The sequence below is a fragment of the Desmodus rotundus genome, chromosome 10 (genome assembly GCF_022682495.2).
Source record: "Desmodus rotundus isolate HL8 chromosome 10, HLdesRot8A.1, whole genome shotgun sequence".
Classification (NCBI taxonomy): domain Eukaryota; kingdom Metazoa; phylum Chordata; class Mammalia; order Chiroptera; family Phyllostomidae; genus Desmodus; species Desmodus rotundus.
In genome coordinates, this window is record NC_071396.1 from 51050100 (window position 1) to 51077516 (window position 27417).

Genomic DNA, 27417 nt, shown 5'->3' on the forward strand with positions numbered 1-27417 from the left:
AAACTTAATACAAGGTCTGCCCAGAAGGTATCCAGCCATGTACTATGAAGACATTTATTAAAGAAGATACAAGAAACATTGTACATAGGACAATGACGCCTCAGTCCCCTTCAAAGTAGGCCCCTTGGGACCTCACACAGTTTGCCGATCTTTGTGGATTGCAGCCCATACATGTTCAATATTCTCAGGTGTTCTACTTGTTGCAGGCCTTCCAGGATGTGTATCACTTTCAACAGATTCTCGACCATCTTTGAAGCGTTTGAGCCACACTTTTATCTGTGCTGCACTCATTGCATTGTCCCTGAAAGCCTTCTGAATCATCCAAATAGTTTCTGCAGAGGAATGTTCAAGCTTAATGCAAAATTTGATCAGATTAGCTGCTCTACTCACTCAATCATTTTGAATGTGATGGCCCCACAGTACACATGCTCACTCAACGGCATCTACAGCCACTGACTAGTACAGTGAAGTCGTCATATTCACACATGCACATTCCAGTCCACTCTCCTTGGCTGCCAGGTTACATCAATGACGCGCAAGCTGTTCCCATTACATTAACAATGGCTGGACTTTTTCTGGACAGACCTCATTGTATAATCTCCAAGGCCCTACATGATTCAATTCTGCTCACCTTCTCAACTTCATCTTTCACCACCACACCTGGCACCTGGGGTAACTGCTCTTTCGGTTACTCCAACATGCTCCACTCTCACCTTTACCTCTGCACCTATACTGTTCCCACTTTTGGAGTAATTCTCTCTCTTTACCTAATTAACTTCCATATGTTTTTCAAAGTCCCAACTCAAATGTCTTTCCTCCAGGAAGACCCTTCAACTCCCAAGGCTGGTTTAGGTGGCCTCCATCTGTCCTCCCCCTTCCCATTGTCTCTAATCAGATTATCCATCACATTAGACTTTCAACGCCTTTGAGTTGCTTATCTCCTGGGCTAGACTGTAAGCACTTTTAGGGCAGGGCACATGTCTGTCATTCATAAACGTATGTATACTAGCCCTGCCTTAACTTTAAGACATTCCATTGTACTCATAAGTGGTCCTTCCAATACCTTGGCTTCTCGGTTCCTTGAATTCTTCCCCAGTGCCCCTGTGCTACACCCTACTCTAGCCACTGACTTGTTCACACACCCAAGTTCCTGTCAGCATCAAGACCTGCAACCTTCCATGGCCTCAAATGTATGCATCCACCCTCCAACTACCACCTCATACTTTCCAGCTCACTCCTTCTAGTGTTTGAACTCTAGTAATTCTTTTATCTTAACAGGAGCTCCAACGCATTAACACTACGGTCTTTTCACTGGGCTTCACTGTGAACATGATGTCTTGTCTTCCATGCTCTCTCAGCTTACATTCATGATCCCCGTTCTTTACTTTGCAAAACCACAATCCTAGTTAAATCCCACCCTGTATCTGTACCCATGCAATTAAATGTAGCTGGAGGTAAGTACTCAGCCACGCAGACTAGTCTCACTTTAAATTCGTGACCATAAAGCAAAGATGGGCCCTTAGTGAGTTTAAGGCACATATAAACTCATTACTAAAATTCTAAGGCACACCAAAAAATTATATTTTTTGCTGATCTGACAAAAATAGGTATAATTTTGATTCATTTACCAAAAAAACCCCAATAATAGTAACTATCCTTTTTGTTACAAAGTGACTTAAAAAAAAAATCAGGTGGCTATACTTGTACATAAGGATTTCTGGTTCCAAGAATTAACCAATCAAATACAACCTTATTATGCAATGTGACCAATAACAAGCAAGTCATATTCTGGTTCAAGTCAGGGCCTTCATAGTGGATGGCTATTGTTGTGTTGTCTGTTGTCATTTTTTTTATTTGACAACATAATGGAAAAGAGGTCAGTGCCCCTGACTACACAGTTAGGTACTGCATGTTTGAAAAATTCTTGTGGCTCACTGGTTGAAAATCTCTGCTCTAGTTTATTCTGTTCACTCACCTGTTCTCCTAGATGACTATTCCACTCCTTCTTTGTTTACCAATTCCTCCCCCAAACTCTCAGCTGATGCCTTTGTTTCCTACTTCACTGAGAAAGTTGAAACAATCAGAAGAGAATTCCCACAGACTCCCACCACAATACTGATGCATCTACCAGCAGCCATACACACAACTCTGCCTTCCCTCCTCTTACTAAGGATGAATTACCCATGGCCTCAGAACCAACCCTTCTACTTGTGCTCCAGATGCCACCCCGCCCCGCCCCCCACATCACTAATTTCCCCTTCTCACCTGGATTGTTTCTACCAGCACATAAACGTGGCTGTTACTTCTCTCATATTACAAAAATAATAAGAGTTTCAGTGTGGGAAGATGAAGTAGTTTTGGAGATGGATGGTGACATGGTGGTAACTGATGCAGACACCGGCCCGCAGTGTCCACGGCATTATGGATGAGATGAAACAAATTCACACAGACTACAGAAATCCTGTGGAGGAAAAGGGATGACACGGCCACTCTCTCAGTGAAAGAGAGGGTCAGCCCATCCCTTTTGCCTGGACAGGCTTTTGTTGCTTTTCTGGGCACATTACACTGAGGATGGTGCTCATTTACTATGCACAGGTTCACTTTAGGTGGTTACATTTTACAGAAAACAAAGGAGAGGGTGTTGCTAATTACATCATAAAACGAAGGATATTTGCAAATGTAAAGGGAAAAGTGGTTGAACTGGTTATACTTCTCCTTGGGAGGTTTAGCGTAAATTTTAGGAAGTTACTTTAAAGATATGCAGTAAACATTTGCTGCCTCAATTCAGGGTGAGGGAGTTTTAGCAAAAGCAAGTCTCATAGCAGCCTGGGTACAATGCAGGCCTGGTTCCCCTTGGGAAAACCTATCCGTGGGTGTGTCCTGCGTCCCGGACCTCACTTCCCATTGGCCTTTCCGAGTGGAGCCTGGGCTACATTCCCCACACCATGTGGAACAGTTCTCTATAGGTAACAATTGTATAACAATGTGAATATACTTAATGCCACTGAACTATACACTTAAAAATGGTTAAAACGGTAGTTTATGTTATATATACATAATCACAATAAAAATAATAATAAAATAAAGCCCCTCCTGATTCCACTTCCTCTACGAACTATCATCCCATTTCTCTGTTCCCCTTTGCACCAAATTTGCAATAAATTCCTTCTCCTCCATTTTCTTTTAAATTCACTCAAATAAAATTTAACTTCTCCCCCACCCCCGGCTGACTACTACACTGAAACCGCTCCTATCAAGAGCGGCAACGACAACCACATTGCCAAATATAGTGCCCCCTTACCTGACTCCTCAGCAGCATTGGAACCAGTCTCTCCCGCTACATGGTGTACTTTCTTCAACTGGCTTCCAGGTCATCACATGCACTTGGTGTTCTTCCTACCTCACTAGTCGCTTCTTCTCAGTCTTCTCAGCTGTTTCTTTCCGCCCCTTCTTCCTAACCTCTTAACACTGCAGTGCACAGGGCTCACGTCCTCGCTCTGCTTTCTGCTCTCCCTACCCTCATTCCCTTGTCAATCTCATCTACTTTCTTGGGTTTTAATACTATCTATACGCCTACGATTACTATAGATCTCCAGCCCATACCTAACTCTCCACTTAACACATTCAAACTATTCAAAACTGAATTTCTTAACTTTCCCCCCCAAGTTTGGTCCATGCACAGTCTCCCGGATTTCAATGGCAAGATCACACTTCCAATGCTCAGTTAAAAAGCTTTGAATCACTCTTACTCTTCTTCCTCTCTCCCACTCTGTATTTTATCCATCTGGAAATCCTTTGGGCTCTATCTTTTTAAAATATGCAGAATCCGAACTCTTCTCATCCCCTCCTTTGTCACCACCATACACCAAGCCACCATCCTCTCTCACCTAGATGTCTGCAGTGGTTTCTCCGTTTTCACCCTTTCTCCTGAAAGTCTGGTCTCGACATAGATCTGACTTATAGTTGAAAGACTTTGTGATCTCTTTCAACTGTAAGTCAGACCATATTACTCCTTTACTCAAAACCCTTCTGTGGATCCTTTTTTCACTAAAGGAAAAAACCGAACCTTCACGATGGCCTGCAAGGCCCTATCTGACCCGGCACCTGGCACCCGTTGCCTCTCTGAGCCCAGTTCATTCCACTCTAGACAGGTGGGCCTTTTTGCTGTTCCCTGAACTTGCCAGGCAAGCTTCCCCTTAGCTGGAATTCCCTTTGCCTGACACTTCTTTTTACCAAGATATCCGTATTTCTAATTTCCTCAAATCCTTCAAGTCTCTGCTTTAATGTCACTTGTAAATTTTGTCTTTTATAACCACCCTATTTTAAATTACAATTCCCCCCCGCCTCTCACTCCCTTTGCCCCTTTCTGTTCTTTGTTTCTTTTTACAGTATTTACCCATTCTCAACACTATTCAATTTACTTATTTATTATGTATATTATATATTACTGATCTCTCTGCACTAGAAAGTAAATTCCATGAGGGCAGGGATTTTTGTTTGTTAATATTCCAAGCACCTGGAAGAAGTCCTGATATAGAAGAAGAATTCAAATATTTTCGAATGAATGAATAAGCCCAGCACAATGCCTAGCATGTAACAGATGCCCACCAAATATTTTATTAGCTGTGAGCTGTGAGGGGCAGGGATGTGACTTATTCATCTTTGTGTCCTCAGTACCCAAGACAGAAATGAAAATTTGATAAGTGTTGGTTAAATAAAAGGAAAAAAAGAACTGCAAATGAGGGAGGTGAGACTGGAAATGTGAGGTGCCAGCATTATTCTAAGGTTCATGGTCTAGGTACCCTGTTTCCTCCCTGCCCACTCCCAGCCTGCAGCTTCCCACTTCTGGATCTTTCAGGATGTAATTATCAGTGACCAGAATGAAACGGTCAGGCAGACACGATGGAGGACGAGCCATCATACTAAATAAAGATGGGCTTCCCTACAGGGTCTAGCTAAAGCTTCACCATCAGACCACATAGGTAGGGTTTCCAGGTGGGTGCACAGTGAGTCCATAAGTAATATACACGAGCCAGGCTCCCATAAGCTTTAGCTCCAATGCCAGGCTTTGGGGCATCCAATTTTGATAGCCCAGAAACTGGAAAATCTAGTTACTTCAACAAACACATCCCTTGTGTTTCTCCTTTCAGGGCTCCACATCTCAATAGGCGAGGCTGGCATTGGCTCAGACACCTTTGCAGCCCATCACTCATTTCTAACACTGGGGACCGGGGAGTGAAATGGCTCCTTATACTGCAGGTGTGGGACACGCTGCTCCCACCTGCCACACCCTCCAGTCCGGAAGGAAGCAGTCAGCCTTCCTGATGCCAGAGCCCTGCTTGCAACTGGAGAACACATAGGCTGTCACCTGTAAGGGAGGCAGGAAGGGGGTGGGGGTGCAGGAGAGCTAGTGCCAACTTGGAAGCGAGGCAGGAGGAGGTAGAGCTCTGCTACTCTCTTACTCTATGACCTTGGGAAAGTGATCTCACTATCTGGGCCTTCGTTCCCTCATATTTAAAACTAAAATTTTGAAGAGCATTTGAGATCTTGCTCCCCAGCATGTGTTGTCAGTTTGGCTCAAATAAACACTTATAAAAATTCAAAAAATAAAAATAAAAATTTTAACCAGCTGATCTAACTATATGATTTTCATAAAACTGAACTATTATTGACCTCTCTAACTTGACAGTTTGGGAAGATAGCATTATCCCCATACATCTCCCCGCAAGTTCATCTTAACTGCTTCACCCCCAGCTCAGCTGTCATTCACTCATAAAAGTAAGCAATCTTGGTGCCAACTATGTGCCAGGCATTGAGCTAGGACTGGGTGGATAGCTGTGAGTATGAGAGAGACAGTCTCTGCTCCCAGGATCTCATAGTCTAGGGGGATTAGGGATGTGGAGTTCACTTAGAGCAGTTTTGATGGAGTAGGAATTGGGGAAGGAGCCACATGGGTGTGAGAGGAGAGGCCGTGAAACAGAGACAAGGTGTTCAGATTGTTCTTTCAAGAAGTTTGGATGTGAAAAAAACCAGAAAGATCAGCGGTCATTCAAGATGGGAGAGACGTGGGTATGCTGTAAAATGGAGAGACAGGATTCAGCAGAGATGGCAACGAGGACGGGACTGTTGAGAGGAAGGAAAGTGGATCGTGTCAGGCTCCTGAGAAGGTGGGAAGGGATGGAGTACAAAGAGAGCTGGAGGACTGGCCTCAGACAACAGGGGACAGGCCCTCTGTGCTTAGGAAGGGAGGGGGAGAGGATTGTGAGTGAGCAGGAGTATCGGTTGATACTCGTCCCTCCAAACACACAAAGTCATAAAGTCAGCTCTGCTGTCTCCCAGGGAAAACCTCAAAATTATGGGCCTCCACGTTCTTGGTGAGCAACACAGACCCCAGGAAGCCTACGTCCTCTACAGGCCCCACCTTGATACCTAATACAAATGACATTCCCTCCTCTGCCCAGCTCCTGAGTCAGAACAAGGCCAAATGGGAGCGGTTTTCAGCCCAGGTGCCCACAAGAGATGTGACAGCACCTCTGGGAGATGGCCCAGGTAGAACCAGGTCAAATCTGGGGAAATGACTGAAAACAGCAATGAAGTAGAAGAAAAGTCACAAAGTGCCAGCATGCCGGCAAGAGATCACATGAGTATGTTAGGAGGGAAAAGGCCCACTCCTCATGGTAACTTGGGAAAGGGGCAGAGGCTGCCTAACAGACTAAGCTCTTATTTGACACACTACAGTCCATAGTGAGGTGCCTCCCAAGTCACTCACTGCCCAGGCACCTAATCTATAGCTGCCCTAAAACTGGAATCCAGGGTAGTTTCTCCAGGTCACTGTCTCAGCCATGACCGTAACCCTACAGCCAAGATTCCATAAGCATTTCCTAGGCCAATGTGCAGAAACAGCACTAGAACACATGATTTCAGAGGGCAAGTGCTTGTCAAGGTCACAGAAAGCAGAAGACCAGACCAGAGGTCAAAATGAGCATCCTCTTTTTGAGGTCAGCACTTGACTCCTGCAGATCCAAGCCAACAGCATCCCCCAACAAACCCCCAATCCAGGACCTGCTCTCTCAGTTTGCTCTCTTCCCAACCCTTTGAGGCACTCCTCCTGTGGACCACACAGAGGATACCCATTTATAGTGCCAGTGCTTCTAACAAAAGCTCATCCCCGGGGGGAAATCAGCAGAAAGGCTTAATTCCAAATGAAGAACTGTAAGAGGAGCCTATTTAGAATGCTGCCTCCTAAGTCCCTGTCACCCAGTTCCCAAAGCATTGGGGAAGACAGAAGGAGAAGAAAAGGCAGGGAACCACAGGGAGGTGATAACTGAAACTTAGCAGGCTGCCTATAATAAGCAAGTGACATAATAGAAATAAACACAGCTTTGGGGAGAGGTGCTGCAAGCATTGCCCTAGCAGGCCCAGGGGCTCCAGGGAGTCATGCTGGGCTAGAAACCCGGTTATTTCTAGGGCACCAAGCAGCATCTGACCTGAATCAGGCTCTGGAAGCAGGGCCAGGGGGCCAATCAGGGGCTGAGAAACACAGCCCACTCCAGTCAGGGGCCTTGATCATCCACCCACTTCCAGAGTTGGGTAGGGAAAAGAAAAAAACAACACACACTGAATTCTTCAATCTCTTGAGTTTCCACATGAGCCAGGGGGGGTTGCCTGTTTAATCAGTAAGAACAAGTAATCCCCTTATCACTTCTCTTTGTTTTCAGACTGTCTCTGCCTAGAAAGCATGGATTCAAAAGAACTCCATCACATATAACTAGGGTGGTCAGCTTGGAGCTCACCTAACTGTTCTGTGCCTTGAAGTTCCTAGACGTAACATTGGGAAGGGAACACTCACCTTTCAGGTTGTTGTGAGACTCAAACAAGTAACATCTGCAAAAGTACATGCTTAATAAGTGTCAGTGCCTCTTTCTTACTTACCCTGCTTTGCCTGAGGGTTTGCCTTCATAACTCCAAGTTCTTGGTCTGCATTCTCTGAACCTACAGCACACGGCAAGAAGGGAGTGGCTCAGAAGTCTTCTTGCCACTCAATTCAAAAGCTAGAAAGTCCACACCCAGATCAACCACAGGGGATGAAACAAGAATTGGCACTAAGAATTCGCTATTGAATCTGAAGAGCTTTCAAAGGTAAAAGCAGCAAGAACAGAATTCATTCCAAAGAGAAGTTTCATGGAGAGTATATCTGTTGGCCTGTCACTTGGAGGAGTTTTTGTTAGGAGTTTACAGGACAGGGATAGGAGACCAGAAGCTCACCCACTGTCTAACATGGCAGGGCCCGAGACATCAAATGCAGGGTGATAAGCAGGGTAACATAAACAATCCATTCACTAAAATGCATCTTGCCTTCCACTTTTGGAGGAAGCAGGAAGTAACAACAAAATTGCCACTTGAGTTTTTTTGTTTTGTTTTGTTTTTAACTCAACAGGCAGGTTATGCTCCAAGATCAAGACATACATGTTCAAGCCAAACTTCCGCTTCCAGAGATCTATGTAGTGAGAAAGGATGACCATGATACGAGGAAAGGTGCTCAGAGACACACTGAATTCTACAGTAACTGAAGCAGCAAAATTCCCCTGTGCATTTTAGCAATACACGTAGAAAAAAAGAAGTTTGTGTGTGTGGTCCACCTGGCTCCAAGAAAAGCGTTAGCTGATTTTATCACAACTATTATGCCACCAGTGTAAAGCACAGCCAAATTTCAGAGATGTTAAGGGACGGGTTTTGCGGGGAGAGGGAGTGCGTCATAGAGCCAATGAAACAGAGTATGTCTGCCTGAGGAAGTATTTTATACTGTGTCTCAAACTCCCATTCTGTGGCCTTGCCCTTTAAGTCCTTGGCAGAGGGACTGTAAAGAAGTTATGCAAAAGATACTCTCAGAGCATTCAATTAAGAGTGAGCAGGCGCGTTCTCCCTCCTGGGAGCATGCCTGTGCCTTTCCCTCCTCCCTCCCCTTCCCCCACAGGCATGCCTCTCCTAAACTCTAAGGGTCCCCACAGACTTGCGAACAGGGGAGCAATGGGCAGCGGCAGCTTGTCCACGGCTAACTCCCTAAACCTGTTCCCAAAGCCCCCTTTTCTCTGACTCTCCAATGAGATGACGGCAGACCCGCCTTGGCTCACTTCTTTCCATAATGTTCCTGGACAGCCAAAGCAGCCCCGCCTAGGCTTTATCCTGTCGCTTCTTCTATCCTGGGCCCTTCCTGGTGTCACTGTCCCCAGCTTTAATAAACGTACTGTCCAAATTTAAAAAGAAGAGTGAGCAAACTGGTTAGTAGTTGTAGCAATAACAGCACACTCTGATACAGCACTTTGCAATCTCCAACCACTCACAGATATTTCCTCTAAGCCTCACACAATCCTGTTGGTAAGAAAAGCCAATATTACTAACCCTATTTATCAGTGAAGGAAACAGACTTGCACAGGTCAGCTGTCCCAAGGTCACAGAGATAAAGTGGCAAATTGGAGCTTAAACTGACATCTAGGACTATGCTGTTTTATGATATGAAGTCTGAGGTTAGGGCCACTGAAGAAGTCCATGAGTAATGCCTGACCTCTGTATTTTTAAGTTCTGTCTCTACTCAACACTGTTTTCCTAAAAATGATCCTTAAAGGCCATGCCTTGCTATCCTCTGGACGTCACTGCCCATGAGAACCAGAGAGTAATGTCACTTTAAGTCTCACACTACACAACGAACTCATGATTCCTTGAAATATCACCTCTGCCCCTGTAATGTGTGCACGGCCTCGTAGTTTGCTAATTCCTTCTTGAGTCCAGCAGAAGGGTCCTAAGGATTCTTGTCTACATCTACTTACAGGACAAGGACAACGAGAACTTCATTTATCCCAGGTGAGTGGGAGACCCCTGAAGAACAAAAGCAGAGAGCCATAAAATGGTCTCCAAGTCTAGCAGAGAAACACCACATCCCATAAGTCAACAGGCCTTATTTTAGGAAATATTTGAGCCCCTCCCAAAGTAAGAATAGCCTAACCATCTTCATGCGTAAGAACAAAGGGTCCATCCTCAGCCCTCAGCTCTTCCCTTCCTGTGGTCTCCCCTCCGGGAGTCTGCTCGTCCGGTGTGGGCTCTCGTGGGCTCTCCTCTCCTCTCCTCGTTTGTAGGCAATGAACTTGGAATCCTACATGTCCGGTCTTGTCCTCTCAGGCTCCAGCCCTCTATCAAGGGAGCCCCAGACTCCTCTCTCTTTTTAGATTTACTGGTACTGCTTTAATTATTAAAAAGAAGTTTGTTTTCATGTTCACTTATAAGAAAGCATATATGGTGAATTAATTTTCGACAAAAAAATCCAAGAAAAGATGATGGAGAAAGGACAGTGTCTTCAGTCTTCAATAAAAGGCACTGGATGGATACCCAGCCTTCTCTCTCAGTGCTTCTCTAATTCACACTTTGTGTTGCAGCCTAAAGAAACCATCTCCCTTCCTAGTTCAAGTTAAACATTTACTGAGCTAGGGTATGGAGAGTGTTCTGGTCCCAGAAATGCTTGAACTTTCTTTCTTCCATGACTTTATTCAAGCCTTTATCTCTGCCAGGAATGACTTCTTCTTTCTAGCAACTACCAAAGTCCAAGGAACCCATCTTTTAAGGTTTAGCTATACTTCCATCTCCTTCTCCTTGGAGTTTTTTTCTGATATCTCTAACTAGATATGTACTTGTCCCCTTCTCTCCTTCTTTATGTGTTCTTCTCTCTCGTAGCATAAAACTTGGCACCCTTGACCATGATGTGATGATCTGCCATTCCCTCGCTAGAACTGTGCAAGCTCCTTGATGGTATATTCACGCCGTATTCATTGTTACATTTCCTGCAAAGAGCTCTGCGAAAAGAAAGCACCCCCCCAGAATTTGATCTCTTATTGTCTACTGTATTTTCTACTTGTGCTTCTCAGCAACAAGAGGGAGCCCAGCATAAACCGCTGGGTTCAGAATCCTGCCTCTGCCACTTATTTACAGCTTCATGACCTTGGGAAAATTATTTAGCTTCTCTACGCGTGTGTTTTTCTCAGTGTAATAAAGAGGATAATAACAGTATTTATTTTATATGGTTATTATGAGAGCTAGACGAATTAACATTTATAAAGTGGTTAATACAGTGCTAAGTACATTGTGTCACAAAAGCATTTGTTAAGTAAATAAAATCATTGCCAAATTCATCATTTTCTCCCTTAAAATTACTTTTCCTCACAACTCCAATTTTGCTAATGGCACTATTATTTTTCCCAGGTTTCCAAGATCAAACCTTGACCCCTTTCTCTCCTTCAGGCTTGCTACCTAGCTCATCAACAAGTCTCATAGAATCTGGAGAAAAAAAAAGAAAAAAACAAAACAAAACAAAACACCATCTAGTTTACCAGACTCTTCCCTAGTTTCCAGGGCTGCAAGGACTTTATATAACCCTACTTGATCTCTTCAGCATTTATCTCTCTCCCACTCCAGTCTACTCCAAATTGAGTCTGCAAAGTATCTGCAAACATTCTTCTCTTCATATCATATCTCCACACCAGTCCCTACAATGGCACCGTATCACCCCTAGAACCCAGTACAAATTCCTCTGCCTATCTCTAGAGCCCCTCCTTAGTCTGTCCTGCCCTTCTTTCCTAATCTCATTTCCCCTAATCTCATCTCTACCCCAACCACATTAATCTCCTCCTGGTCCTGTAAAGACATCATGCTTGTCTCTACTCTGTTCACATTGTTCTTTTGGCCTAGAAGCCTTTCCCTTATCCTCCTAAACCACAAAAACCTATTCATTCATTATTTGAGACTGACCTCCAGTCCTAACCTTGTCCTGGAAACTTCCAACCCTTAATTGATCTTCCCTATCTCTGAATTGTATGGCCTATTTTCCGTCTTTGCAATTATGATGTACCTTTGGCTTTCTGTTGCTTGTTATTGACTCACATTAATCTGATATCCCCAACTAGACCAAAAACCTCTTAAGAGCAAGATACATGAGGACTAGACCTCCCTAGCATCCTTCAAGGAACAGAACAATAAAGGAGCTAAAAATCACGCTTATTAGCCAGTATTTGATGATGATCTTGCCTCTCCCTTTCTTTGGGAAGCAGAGAATGGATAAGAACAGGACTGCATGTCCATCTAGCCGATCCTATATGCTGTGTTCACAGATGGTGTGGCAACCCTACCTGAGGGATTAGCTATAGCCAAGAAGCCTGCCTGCTCTCCCTGTTGACAAACGCCAACAATCATTGTAATCTAGGCTGCCATATGGTTCACCCAGCCCTGTAGCAAAATTGGTTTCTCAGGGATATGGAGAGACCAAGCAGGCCAACTCTCCTATCTATGGAATGGAGAGAGGTCACCTTGAGCTAGCCCTACCAAAAACAGCAAGGCACAGAGTCTCCAAGGACGAGCCAAAGGTTGAGCTGATGCAAAATCCACTATATCGTGAGTCTCCTCTGAATTAAATCTACTCCTTCCCTGGAATCCAGGGACATGGGCCCAATAGGCTCCCTCTCTTAAGGCTCTTGAGACTTCCCTAGAGGAACCCACGGCTGGGCCGGGGCAGAGAGAAGAGGTTACACTGCCCTCGCTGGATGCAGAGAGCTGCCCAAAGTCGTAGTTTAATTTCTGTTTCCATAGCATCTGGTTGTGAGGGCCATTAGCAGAGTAAAACGATTTTGTCGCTGAGCCAGCTGTCCTAATTTAGGAGAGACACTCCCCATTTTTTGATCAACTATTCATCATTTTCCCCATTCTCCCTCCTTTGTGGATTCCAAAGACAGGAAGAGGTCAGGCCCCCATCATCTTCCTAAATTGCCCCAATCCCTCCCATCCAATTATCACAATCACAGACTCGGAGAGGCTTCCCGGGTTTGATACTCAGAATGGAATACAGGGGAAGTCCAGCTTCAAGAAAGATACTCGGTATTGCAGACATCCAGACTGACTCTCAGCCCAGGACCTTGCCAAAACTTTCAAAGAAAAACTATAAACCCATGCAGGCTCTATTTTGATGCTATGCCACGCCACTTACCAAATTGTCTTGAAACACACTCTCCATCCCAGTTCTCATAGCTGAAGAAGAAACCTCCATTTGTCAGCTCAAAACAAAGCCCGGGGTGTAAGTACAGGCCGCAAAAGATCGTATAGAAAGCAGTGCACTGACGTTGGACCCAGGAAGGCTGCTTTCCGGAAAAGATTCTTATTATTTAAAAATAAAACAAACAAACAAAAATCTGACAAAGCTTAAACACTCTCCTCTTCCTTAACTAAGGACACAGCCCAGACACTCCTACTGGCCACCTAAGAGAAGCTCCTGTCACTTCTGACTGCCTGATTCAGATCGCAGTTCTGCCAATTACTTGCCACCCATCACCCTGCCTACCTCCCAAAGCCCTAATTAACTCCCACTCCTCTGTGGCAAAGCAGTACACTCTGGGAATCAGGAGGACCCTAGATAAGTCACTTGTGACAAATAAGCCTTCTTTTACCTTGAGCTGACTTTTGAAGAAGCACCCTCAGCTATGTTCCCTGGGTATGGCACATGTGGGCACCCTAGAGTCCCATAGGGGAAATCGTTTCTCTCATTTTTTCCTTAACTAATATTTATTGAGCTCCTATTCCATCCCAAGTACGATGAAGATGATAGGGATACAGTGGTATGCAAAACAGCTGAATTCTCCTATCCCTGAATAATTTTTTCAAGGTGCTTCCCATGGACGCTAATAAAACACACTCCAATTCGCACTTCACGGATTTGGTTTTCATCATTATAAACAGCAGGAATAATGATAGTAAAGAGACCACTGTTGCATTCTATAACTAAACCAACCCCCCGTTTTCATCTAAAGTGGCCACCTCAACTTACCACTTTGATATCTCTACTAATATTTCATATTCATATCTCCTCCCACGAACCAGGTGCTTATTCCCAACTGCCATTGTATTCCTAAGTTAAAGTTCATTCTCTTTTCAAGTCACTAAGCAGTTGTTAGCCATCTAAGTTATATAAGGACACAGAAAATAAATAAATAAATAAGATGCATCCTTTGCTCCAGTTCCCTTTTGCACTCAAGAAGCTCAGAGTCTGGAGGACCATACACAGACACCCTCCACCCCCATCTGACTATGCTAAGTGATAGAATGGACCAATACAATTACAGAAGAGCTATGAGCTGCCACACAAACACAGTAGAGGCTGTGTTTCATTTGGACTGAGGGAGTCAGAAAAAGCCTTGAGGAGAAGTGGGATCTGAGCTAAGCCTTGAAGGATAAAGAGGGTAGCGACTGACTGAAGAGGAAAAAAAATTCATACCAAGCCAAGGAAACAGAACATGCAGAAGTGCTATGAAGAAAAATGAAAATGTGTTCAAAACTTTCAAAACAGTATGTTTGGGCTATGGCAAAGAGTAAGTGTGGAAGAGTGTGGACTAAAGGCTTAAAGGCAGGTAGGGATCAAAATCTGGAAGGTCTTGCATGCTATGTGAGAGAGTTTTCACTCTGGCCTCCAGAGAATAAGCTATTCTCTATACGCTATTCTAGGTCGGGGAGATAATTTGTTCTAGAAAGCTAATTCCAGCCACAGACTAGAGCTGGAAGAGAGCAGAGACTCAGAAAGTAGGAAATGCCATTCAGCAGCTACAATAGCAGCCTAGGTAAGAAATAAGTGCCTGACTAGGGCATCATGAATGAGAGAACTGAACTGAAGAAATTTGCTGTAGTAAAAACTGCCATGACTTGACAACATACCACTTACAAGGGAAGAAGGTGGGAAAGGAACTGAAGATGCTTCTGAGATCTCCAATGGCTTGGGAGACTAGATCAATGCTGTTATCTGAGATGGTCGCCCCAATCAGTAGACTATGGGAAGGAGAAGATAATGAGCTCAGTTTGAGACATTTTGGATTGTATCCTTTGTTAAATCTCAGCAAGAGCAAAGGCAATGCCTCAGAGAATCTTGGAGATAGACGGAAGCCCTGTAAGAACCCTAAGGAGGGGCCTCCCAGGTCCTTCCTGTTAAAGAATAGGGATTCCCCCAATCTGAAGGATGTTGTGCCACAGCAGCCTCCTGGGAGCTCTAGGTAGAGGAGTTTATTTTGATAAGATTTGAGAATGTGGCTTTTGTCTAAGGTAGTGAACCCAGATAACATTCATGGCAAACCACAGATATCTCGAAAAAGTGTACTAGCAGGAACACTGCCAGCTTGGACTAAAGGGACAAGCAGTATAAAATGAAAAGAAGTCTTTGGACTCCCAAATACTCCCAAAACTTCTATAAGGATAAAGCAGGCTGAGTGTACTGCATACGGTTTTTATATTCTATATATTATGATGTTTAGACAGCTCTTAAAACCCTTTCTAGGAAGAGACTGCCCTCCGGGCTAGCCAATTCTTAAAGATAGCAAAGGACTCAGCCAGAAGCATGCTTTTGATATGCAAACTAACTAGTCCAGAACCACACCTCCTCTAATCTGACCCTTAATCATTCCAGGACCAGGTATCAGGCCACCAGAGATTATAGTTTAGAATCCACAAAAATTACTCAAACTAGCCAATCTTAATTTGTCATCCTGACCTTCCTGCCTTCTCCAAGGAAACGCCCAATACAGACACTAATCTAATGTCCCCCTTCCATTTTCTATCTTCTGCCACCTGACTAAAACCTGGCACCTCCCCTGTGGTGGTCGTATGCGGCACGCGGTGGTTCCCCTGTGAGTATAGTAAACTTGGGTTTTTTGTTCCTCTTCTGTGTCATCTCTTGTGGCCACACCTGACTGACCATCACCTGAAAGAACACAGAACGCTGAGAAAAACTACTTAGCTGCAAACACAGGCTGCTACATTTCATGGAAAAGAAAGGGCAATTCTGAGGGCAAAAACAGGAGCCCGCAGGGTAGAACCAAGAATAGCGGAGAATCACTCTCAGGCGGTAGAATGGAGCCTACTCCTGTGCCAAGCGGGATTTCAGAAGCTATGGCTGGTGACTGCTGGCTTCCTTCTTTCTAAGTAGGAACATCTATCCCAGAGAGAAGACTAGGGAGACAAGGCAACTAAATGTGATATGAGATTCTAGACTGGATCCTGGACTAGCAAAAAGTCATTAGTAAGATAATTGACAAAATCTGAATAAGGTCTATAGATTAATTTCATAGTATTATATCAGTACTATTAATTTCCTGGTTTTGATTGTTTTACATGGTTGTATCATTTGTGGAGGGAAAAAGATTCTTTGTATTATCTTTGCAGCTTTCTTGTAAGTCTGAAATTATTTCAAAATTTAAAGTAAAGACATATACATGACACTGTTTTAAAATGTTTACGTATCACTAATATAGGGGCATCTATAGCAGTTACCTACCCTAAGTCTATCCCAGCATTGTGATGTGGGGGGCAGATAACCTGTCCTGTTCATTTACTTCTCCAGATCAAGCGGAGCGACATTCAAGTTGCTCTACTCAGGGAACTGCATTGGAGAAGCTTCATATGTACCTAGACCTGATTTAGATGAGGACAGCCTGGCTCCTGAGCCTGAGCCTGAGCCTGAGCCTGAGCCAGCCGTGACAGACGATCCTTCTTTTTTGAAGAGGAAGGATCTTAGGTGAAGATGAGTGTACTTTTCACGTGTGAGGCATATAAATAATTTGTGATCAGAGGGCCAACTGTAATGCTTTCAAAACATGTCCATCAGTCCTTTGACAATCTTTCCACCAAGAGGCGAAGTTTAATTCAGGTCTTAGCAACTCTCTTTTCCAACAAAAAGAATGTGGTGGACCTATAAGAGGAACTAGTGAACAAAACAAATGAGCTAAATAGAACCGGAGGCATGGAAACAAGGAACAGACTGATAGCAACCAGAGGGGAGGGGGTAAAGGGACAAAGAAGGGGAAGGATCTAGTTAAGGAACAGGTATAAATGACCCATGGACATGGACAACAGGGTGGGGACTGACTGTGGGAGTAGGGGTGAGGGTGGGGGTGGGGGGATGGGCAGAGCAGGGGAGAGCAACGGGAGAAAATTGGGACAACTGCACTAGAACGATAAAAAGAAAAGAATGTGGTGGAAGTGACACTAGTGACTTCGGAAGCTGGATCATAAAAGGTAATACAGCTTTGGCCTGGCCCTCTCCTGGGATGCCCACTCTTGGACCTTGCCACCAAGTTATGAGGAAACCCAGGCAAGGTCCCTGGTCCTCGGCCCCAGCTAAGCTCCCGGAGGAAACCCAGCCAGAATCAACTGCTAGATCCGTCAGAGAGGAAACTTTGAAATGACCCAGACTCAGCTACTGTCTGACTGCTCGGCTACCACCTGACTAAACTACAAGAAAGATACTAAGCCTCCTAGCTTGGCCCAGTAAATCCCTAGAACTGAGAGAAAGAATAACTAATAATTATTGCTGTTTGAAGCCACTACATTTAGGGATGGTTTGTTATGTGGCCATAGATGACTGAAACAATGCACCACAGGCTGTTGGAAATTTCCCAAGTTCACACAGCTAGTAAGGAGGAGAATCAGAATTTTAATAAAAGACTCCGAAGCCATTCTCTTCCCACCACCAACAGACATGGCAATAACAGCAGTTGCAGGGGGTCTGCACTGAATGTTTTCTACAAGCAGGTACTGTTCTAAGCACTTCACATGAAGTGACTCAGTGAATCCTTATCACAATACTATGAGGTAGGTATTATTACTAGCCTCACTTTACAACTGGGGAACCCGAGGCACAAGGAGGTTAATTAATTTGCCCAAGGTTATAGAGCTAGTAAGTCAGAGCCAAGATTCACCCTTGAAAGTTGGCTCCAGAGCTTGCAGTCTTAACCACTATGCTCTGTATAGTTGAAGCTTCAAAACAGACTACATAAATTGAGAAGAGAACCAAGAACAGGTAGGCTTAGGAGCTGTAGGGTTTACAAGGCAGTCAAAAGAAGAGCCTGTGATGGAGTGAGTGACCTGTGAAGGAGGGAGAGGGGAAAGAACCAAACACCACATCTACAACATTACTTGAGAAGCCCATGGAAGGATCCACAAACCAGCTTCCATATTTAGGAGTGATCAGGTCGAGCCCTGGCGGGTGTTGCTCAGTGGATTGAGTGCTGGCCTATGAACCAGAGTCGCCGGTTCAATTTCCAGTTAGGGCACATGCCTGGGTTGCAGGCCAGATCCCCAGTAGGGGGCACGTGAGAGGCAACCACACATGGATGTTTCTCTCCCTCTCTTTCTCCCTCCCTTCCCCTCTCTCTAAAAACAAATAAATGAAATCTTTTTTAAAAAAAGAGTGATCAGGTCAAGTGCAAGTCAGCCTTGATACCCTTCCCCAAACACCACAGCTGTCAGTAACAAACTTTTCCGAGGAAAGTGATCTTTGAAGAACAGAATGGAGGGCGAGGTCCGCCGGGTTACCCTGAGTCAAGCAGACAGAGCAGCACTACTACCCTTTTCCATTCTCCTCCTACAACGACGAGACTTATCCCTACCCGGGAACGATTAGGCTGTTCTTTAACTTCAGGGATGAGAAGAGCAAACTCCTGAATTTACTTTAAAAAGATATGGTTCTTGGCCCTGGCTGGGTAGTTCAGTAAGTTAGAGCATCATCCCGATATGCCAAGGTTGTGGGTTCGATTGCCGGTCAGGGCACATAGAAGAATCAACACAATAAATGCATAAATAAGTGGAACAACAAATTGATTTTTTTTCTCTCTCTCCCTTCCTGTCTCTCTCTCTCTACAATCAATCAATCAATAAAAAGACATGGTTCATGACGGAGGACCACCTTGATGTTTTCTTTTAGATACAGCTCCCTATACAAAAGTTTCCAAGTGACCCCTTCACAGAGCTAGCCTAGAACCAATGCCTTTAACCCTTAACTGTACAACAAGCTCTGGGCCTAAGGCAGATCATTCACCAGAGTCCCTGAGGCAGTGACACCACACGGGAGAAGCACGGAGCCCACATTACATGTGGGCAAAGGTAGAAGCTGGGGTAAAAGCAGCAGGAGTGAAAACAGTATTCCCAAGGGAACCAGCCTCAGCTCTAGCTCCCATTTGCCCTCTCTGTGAGCTGAGTGCAAACCGCGCACAGCCGAAAGCTACTCAGATAATTTACACAATGAGAAACAAAGACAGCAAGCTCCGTCCCACCTGGGGCCACCCGTGTGCCTCCCTTAGGCCTACCAATTAGATTCTGGCCCAGCAGCAAGGGGTTTCTCTCAGACGTGGTGATATCTTGCTCTGCCCAGATCCTAGGTCCTCATCCTAGGGCCTTCTCAGTATTGGCCTGAATCATCTGGGCTGAGTGAGCCTCAGAGCTACCATCTGAAAAGGATTCTCATCAGCACTTGGCCAAGACAATTTATTACACATGTCACTAAGAGGCCAGTGAATGTTACTAGTCTTTTTGGAGAAAGTATTCCCTTTTGAAAATGAGACCTGGGAGTATGGGAGAGGCCTTTTTAGAAAAACACCATGTTTTCTCCTAAACAATCAGACCTGAGAGAATTTAGCCAGATTTGTCACATGTGGTTCCACCCTATCCCGGGACTTATTCCTACCTTCCCACGAAGTCTGTCGGACCCAAAGTCCAAGGAAAGGTTGGAAACTTTGTACTAGAAATTTCTAGAAACTCTTCTGGTTCTTGGGAATGGGGGCTGAGGAATGGATGTCACATTTATGACAAAAGCAAGTATGACAGCAGCCCTAAGGAAGAAGTTGGGGAGCACGGAAGGATCAAGTAGGAGAGGTGGAGCCCCAAGTAAGAGGGTCTCAGAAATAAAAACCACCCATAGAACAGACTATGAGAAGGAAACCAACTAAGGGCCAGCAGTCTGACAGGCTGGCTGCCTTGGGGAGCCCGGGGGGTCCTTTGAAAGAAACTCTTCACTTGCGAGCCTGGTTGACAATGGATGATGTCGTGATCTGAGACTCCTTTCTTCCTTTTTAAAAAACTATTCTTTTTGTTGATTCCCGCCCCCCACCCCCGGAATCCAATCAACCAATGACAATGCTGGTTTTTCTCATTCAGAGACAGAAAGTCAGATGTGACAGATCATCAACTGAATCTACTGGTTTCATCCTGACTAGTAAACAAACTCGCTTCTCTATAGAATAGAGTCATCAGTGGGGCGGTGTTTGTGAGATTCATTACTGGCCTGAGCAGCAGGGTGGGGTACTGTACTGACGTTATACTAATGGCCACAGGCACCAGTGGAAGGGACCCTGACTTGAGCAAGCTGAATGCCATAGTAAGGTGATGACTAGTGGTCCTTAGGAGCTCTGAGCTAGAAGACAACTCCCTCTGGAGAGCCCCACCCCCACTGGATACTTCTGTCCAGCACACATGGCAGAAAACGTCTCATTTCAAGGAAGCAGTGAAAGAATGAATATGCCTGAAGAGAGACATGACGAATCACTAGGTTCTTGCTCCCTACTCTTTTAGGGAAAAAAAGTCTAAAAACCGGAACTGGCCTCCAGACATCCCCAAGCTGCCTACTAAGCAAACCATTCCTAATTTGTGACCTCAGCTTACTACAGAAGACACCTGGTCATACCTCTTACCTCCTAAGCTATTCAGCTTGAAGCACAAATAGGCCAGAACAGACATTCCAGTGACAGACCAGAAAGGTCTATCCAATAGACCTTTGGATATTTGGGGAATATCCAAAGAGCTCACACAGCAAGTGAAATTGGGAACTTTTGCAGAATGCTAACTAATCAAGACAGAAAGAAAACATAAGCCAAAATATTGACATGCACGAGGAAAACCACCTAGAGATAAATCTAAAACTTGAGAGAACTACTTGCAAGAAAATAACACTATGGCCTATCAAGAAAAAGAAAACTGAACTGAAACATAACTGAGAAGCAACATTTCTGCCCTCCATCAAAATGTCTGAAGATGCTTTCCATGGCTGGTCTGTCACTGAGCCTGGGCTGTCATTCGAGGAACCCTGAAATTTTGTCTAGGATGTCAGCAGTCAGCAGAGAAAGCGCAAGGGATCACTCATTCCCTTCTTTCTTGGCAATAGCCATTAATCAAATATTTACTTAGCCGTGTTATAAGTTATTGCCCCCAACATCTTACAATCAGGTGAAGAAGATACTGACCCATCAAAAAATAATTATTAAAATGCATGACATTAAGTGATCAGTGTCATGTAAGTGACACAGGCCAAAATACTAAAACTCCAAGGATAAGAAAAAAAATGAGGAATCGTTGCCCATTTCTGTCTTCCATCCTGGTTATTTTCTGTATTACAAACACATCCCTCTGCTACTCTGCATGGAGTCAATTTAATCAGTCGATTTCATGTCTCTCTATCCAGAAGCCACCCCAACTTACCTATATTAGAATCCTATCTCAAACTACTTCTCCAAGATACTTTCTTTAATCCTCTAACCAGGTCTAATCTTCCTTTTATGACTCTTCCCTTGCTCCCAAAAGCACTGTGTTGGTATGTCTTCGGCATTCATCACATTCTGGATTGAATGACTGTTCTACAGTCAACTGTTCTACAACTTCTAGACTGTAAGCTCCCTGAAGATAAGGACTGTGCCTGATACAACTTTCCTAAGGGTCCTAGTTCTTGACACAGAGCACATATTCAAACATTTGTCAAAGCAAACATTTGAAAGGTAGAATTGAAAGAAAGCTCTTTTAGTAATACAGCCTTTGGGATACCAAATTCTATCACTGTCACGATTGAACGGATGTCCTGATTTGCCCATGGGCTGGACCAGGTGTTTAGCCATGTGGTGGTGACCTTGCTCTCATTCATTCAGTTCTGAGGAATGTTAGCTCAGCTTGGCTTCTGTTAGTTGGACCAAGATCAGGATCAAGACCAAGTAAAACATCCCAGCCTAAAGGACAAAGACAAATCCTCAGTCTGTATAAACAGATCAGGGAGAGAGAGAGAGGAGGGGAGGCCAATGTGCTCCGCACAGGGCAGGAAATCTGTGAAGGAAAAAGAGAACCATTTAGGATTCTGTTTCTGAAGAGAAAGTAAAAAGTAACCTGAACATCACGTCTTGGAGGTCGATGTTGCTAGTAGAATACAGAAACCCTCTAGGATACCTGTGCCTTGGCCACTCTGGAGACCTCTGCAAGGGTAAATGGAATGTTAACTACCTCCAGCCCCAACCCCAGGAGGCAAGCAGCACAATCAGGTCCTGAGCAGAGGCACAGTGAAGAGCTAACAGGCTCTCTGTCCAGAGAAGGTCCCTGGAGAGGCTATTTGGGTTTCACTGCATGTGCAAAGTGGGAAGGGAATGTTACTGTAGAACGAAGCCTGTGTGCCACACTCTGCTGGCAGCGACTAGCCAGAGAAAGAAGGTGCCTTAAGTTAACCTCATTTCCTAATTACCAAAAACATCATAGCTGATTAGCAGCGAATGCTCCCAGTCAGTGCGAATCTGTCTTTTAGACCCCAGATTGGCAAAAGCTCCCCAGCCTTTGCTGGGTACAGCATGTTCTCTTTCATGTCATTCTAATGCCTTTTAATCACGCTCCGGGTTTGCTTCAGTTCTACAGCCTTCCGCGGAGCTCCCGCTCACCACGATTCATCTGTGCGCTGTTGTTTTTAAAGGACTCATTTCACAAAAGACAGTCACTTTTTCCAAACTTGTCATAATTTAGTACTTCCACCAGTCAATTCATCTACTTTCCCCAGTTTTCTAAAGAGCTCCTTATATCATCTCTTGAAATTCATAAACTGGATGTATTGCTATGTACACATTTCAATCAGTAAAGTGAGAGACGAGAGTTAATTCACTAGAAACAAGTAGGACAAAAATCCCCACTTCACAGACATCCAACCACACTCAAATTCGGGGGAAATTTCTTTCACCTTTGGTGAAAATTATACTACTACCACTCCAGACCTTGAAAAGAAAAACCCAGGAACAAGTTGTTGAAGAGTGCACAGGTGGGGACTTCATCAGTGCTGACATCCCCGTTCCTTTTCCAAATTAATGTTGGAAATTGCCACGTACCATTGAGCCAACCGGATTCAGAGGGTTAACACTTCTCACTGTTTAGATTTGCATATCTGCGTTTTCCCCGTTTCTCCAAATGGCAGTTCCCCGATCCTCTGACATTTTAGCACTATGTTCAAATCAGTTACCTTAAATGCAGTACTTCAAACCAGTATGTGAGGGGCTAATTCCCCCCTGGAATCGTACCAAGTGTACAGGAATATGGTCAAAATCAAACTTCATCAGCCAACTGGGGTCTCCGGCTTCTAAATGAAAATCAAAGCATTCATGAACTGTGGAGTTTTCTCTTTCCATATATGGAGTCATATGATTTCCCACGCGGATGCTGTCGCAGGAGTGTGAAACAGTAGGAACTGCTGTTCGGGCACAGCTGCAGCCCCAAAGCTCAGTAACGAACCTTTCACTGGGATGCTCTCTCCTTTGAGCATCCCGATTAAGACTCACTCACCAAATTCATTGTCACAGAAAGCTTCTTAATGGCAAAGTATCGAAGAAGTTGCTATTTTCACTTCTGGCCCTAGCGTTATATTTGAGAGGTAAAGTAATGATTAAGATCTTGGGTTAGGTTTTCAAAAATATCTATTACATGGGAAGAATTTACCATACAATTAGCTTAATAGCAAAATTAACATTTTTCCATCTGTTAAAAATATACATGACTACTTTGAAAACATTCTGCTTTTTAGAGAAACATCTATTTTAAGAATATGTTCTTTTACAACTGCCTTAGAGCTGAGTAGCCAAGGACAGAGTGAGAGGGAGACTTTCCATCATACAGTCTAAGGAAATTTCTGAACTTTGAGCCACATAAATGTGTTACATATTCAAAAATATAATACAATTTTATAAAAGAAAAAACAAACTTGATTATTTGCTGTTAGGAAATAAATTTAAAATGTCCTCAATAATGAAAGATGGTAAGAGGAAGCTAATCACCTAGTCAGTTAATATATCACTCTCCCTAGTTTGCCATTTGTTAATTCAAACTGATAGTCATTTTATTGTTTAAACATAGGGTTGGGAAGTGGTTAATCTACCCTCCAAAAAAGAGGGTCTTTCTTCCCCAACAAGAGTTTTATTCTGCACTGCCTAAATCCCATTAACACTAATCAGCACAGTGCTTAAGCGCTTCGTGGTAAGTGCTCTAGTTGATAACGGCTCCTTTAGAAGAAAGCTTCCCACAGCACAGAGGTGATCATCAAACTCAGGTTTTCAGCCAGAACTTAGTGTCACAGATCGGCAAGTTAAGATTGTTTTAGTATTAATCGGGAGGCTTGCTTTTTTAACTTCACTAGACTTCATCCATTCGAAAGACACTTATGAGAGTCTCACAAGTCAAGGGCAACCTCAGATGCTGAGGGCAGGAGAGCAAGGAGAAATGAGAACTCAAAGATAAAATATGGTTCCTGCCTCCAAGAATCCCAGTGTGCTGAGGAGAGCAGCCACTGAGAGAAATAATGACATTATAACGCTAATTCTGCTCCTAAAGCCTTAACCAAGCCTGGTCCTCCTCACCCCCCAGGACTGGTCAGTTTCTAATCTAGTTTCACTTTCCCATCTTCAAGCTGCATCACAGCTGGGTTTCCAGCTGGCTGGGGAAGAACAGATTCTTTAAATAAACAGCACTTTAAAAATATGCAGTCGCTTTTGCTTTACTCAACTGTGTGAACCACCTTCCACTAATATATGAATCTAGGTGCCAAATGAATTAAAAACTACCCTAAAGAATGTGAAATCCCCCAGGAATACACCTTTTCCATCGTCAACAACAAAGTACACTATGCCTTGGAAGAAAACTTCAAATCAGAAAGTCCCCCCAAAACAATGATCTTTTTTTAATGCTATCTACTATGTCTATTCAATAAGAGAACAGCTTAAAATCATATATATATGTATATATATATGAAAGCAACAAGTTATAGCATGGTTATACCAAAAATATATGCAACCATTGTTAAAAATGCAGGACTATTTGCAGAACAGAATGCTTTTATAGCACTTTGCAGAGTTGCGAATCCCTGAGCGTTTTTCGAATGATTTTTCCTGTCCTTTTCCACAGAAGACACAGAGAACCCCTCCACGTACTCAATCTTCTTCGAAGTGCAAAGATTTTACTCAACTCTTTATCACCAGAGGTAGTCATTTTGGATGAATGATACACATTAGATCCGTAAAAATGCCCCCTGGTAGGCAGTGCTATTCCAGAAGGACTTCACAGGCTTCAAGTCAACACTTCACAGTTGCAGTGAAATTAGCCATTTATGAGGAGCTTTTAGAGGGATCCGGTCTGACCCCTGAATTAATGTTACCGAGGCATGCCAACTTTTAAGCATAATATACCCTTCTATATAGTACATTAGCCCAAAGTCCTGGTCCACCAAAACACAACTCTTGGATCATCTCCCTAGCAACCACACCTTTCAGGACCCAGACACACTCAGAGCCGAAACTAGCTGAACAAAGTAACGATTCAACCGCAGTTGCTCAACATAACCGCCATGATGACAGTTTCCAAGTGCCAGTTTCCCTATTTTGCAATGGGCAAACCTGCTCCAAGGAGAAAATGTTCCCGATGACCCTGTGGCCCAGAGGGTTTTCTTTAGAGATAGAAAACAGAAAATGAATTTGTTAGTTATTTCCTGCTGAGCACAAGGAAGGTGTTGTGGTTAGTTAGGATGATTTTGTTTCCTTATTTAATATACCATTACCAGTCCATGTTTTCTTTAACCACATGGTAGAAAATAAGAAAGTGCAATTTATGTTCTTCTGTTATATTATCACCAGTTCCACAAGTTTCTCCTCACAAACACGTCCTTTAATTCCTGCTCTCCTTATGTAATCCCCCCAAACTGACATGTACCTATTTACCATCAATTCAAAGCAAATATTTTTGCATTCTAAGATGTTTACTTCTATACCATTCCTTCTCCTTGATAATGTGTGGAGTGGGAGGGCCTTTGCTTGAGTAATGATTGCAGTCCTAAATTTATCTTTTTGAGAGATCTACTACTACACATGCTATTTTAATCCTACGAGATGATGAGCATAACCTAAAAGCAGACTATGCATCGGACCCTCAGATCTGTCATAATCTCCACATTCAACTAGTAAACTCTTAAATGCTCACTAAAACAAACAAGGTATCATTGATGGGGGGAGGGGGACTGAAGCAGAGAAGGCAGTTACTCCATGGGGCTATCTGACAATGACCATCGGGTCTCAGCGGACAACACTGGCGATTTGCTCTCTGCATATGCAGGAGCAACTCACCGAAATCTAAAACAGAAGCTGTCCTTGGACAAGGTTCAGTAAATGTTTTCACTATTTCCTACTGTACAATACAGTTCCACAGCTCCCTAGAGTGGCTCAGATAAAATACTTAGCAGAATAAAAAAAATTAGAAATTCTTTACTGGTCTCAACTTGTCATCAGAAAACATTTCAGAACATAAAACCAACATTAAAGAGCAGTCAACAGTATTCCACAGAACAATGTCAGGGAGAGAACTGCTGTTATCACCAAATGTTTTCCCCTTCTCATTAAGACGCTGCAAGATTCTTCTCATTAAAGTGATACAGTTGAATTTAATGCCTAGCTATACTCCCATCACTAAACTAAAATTTGTCTTTTGAAGGATGGGGTGGGGGCGGTGGTAGTGGAAGGGGGCAAGGAGACAAGCTTCCAGAAGCCAAAGGCATTGATCTAGGAAGATGAAGGCAGCAGAACTTCCTTGAGCTGTTCCACATTCTCTGCTACTTAACTCAAAGCTTCATTACACTACCCAGAATCAGCAAACTGGGTAAACATACCAACTTCTATGACAGTCCAGGACATCTATCACAATGCAGGGATTACACAGCTCAGAGTCACACCACAGGCACCAAATTCAGACTTAGTTGGGACAAAATGAAAGCCCAACATGAATAAGCATTAAGATAAGCTAACACCAAATACTCCAGTATGGGGACAATTTGGTTTAAAATACCTTCCTAAGAAGTAAGTACTGTAAAAATAAATAAATAAAATCTTTAAAAAAAAAAAAGAAGTACAAGAAGAAAAAACTCTTCGACTGACATTTCTTTGACTTGTGACATGGGAGACCTCCATCCCAGCTGCACAGATCTACAGATCTCCGTGTTCTGTTTCTCAGCGCCTGCATTCCTGTGCAGCACCCAACATCAGAGATGCAGTCAACACATCCTGCCCGTGGGATGCCAGAGCTGAACTTACAGCGTTCGTCAGAAGTTACTCTATTTCATCATCATCACCATTAACAGACCTGGTAAAATCTCTCAGAAACAGCCCAAAGAAGTGTCTGTTCACTAGTCTTGGAGGTTAAGAGAAGGCTGTGCTACCCGCTGAGTAGGCAATCATGACTGAGAAAATCATGGAGAAAAAAAAAAACCCAAACAAACCAAAAAACCTGATCCACATGGAGGTCAGAAAA

At 43.7% G+C, this 27417-nt stretch overlaps 1 protein-coding gene across 3 annotated transcripts in view; it reads right to left on the bottom strand.

Annotated features, from left to right (window-relative positions):
• NRG2 (neuregulin 2) overlaps positions 1–27417 on the bottom strand; it is a 247842-nt gene that overhangs the window by 147767 nt on the left and 72658 nt on the right. The gene's annotated exons all lie outside the window — the stretch shown is intronic.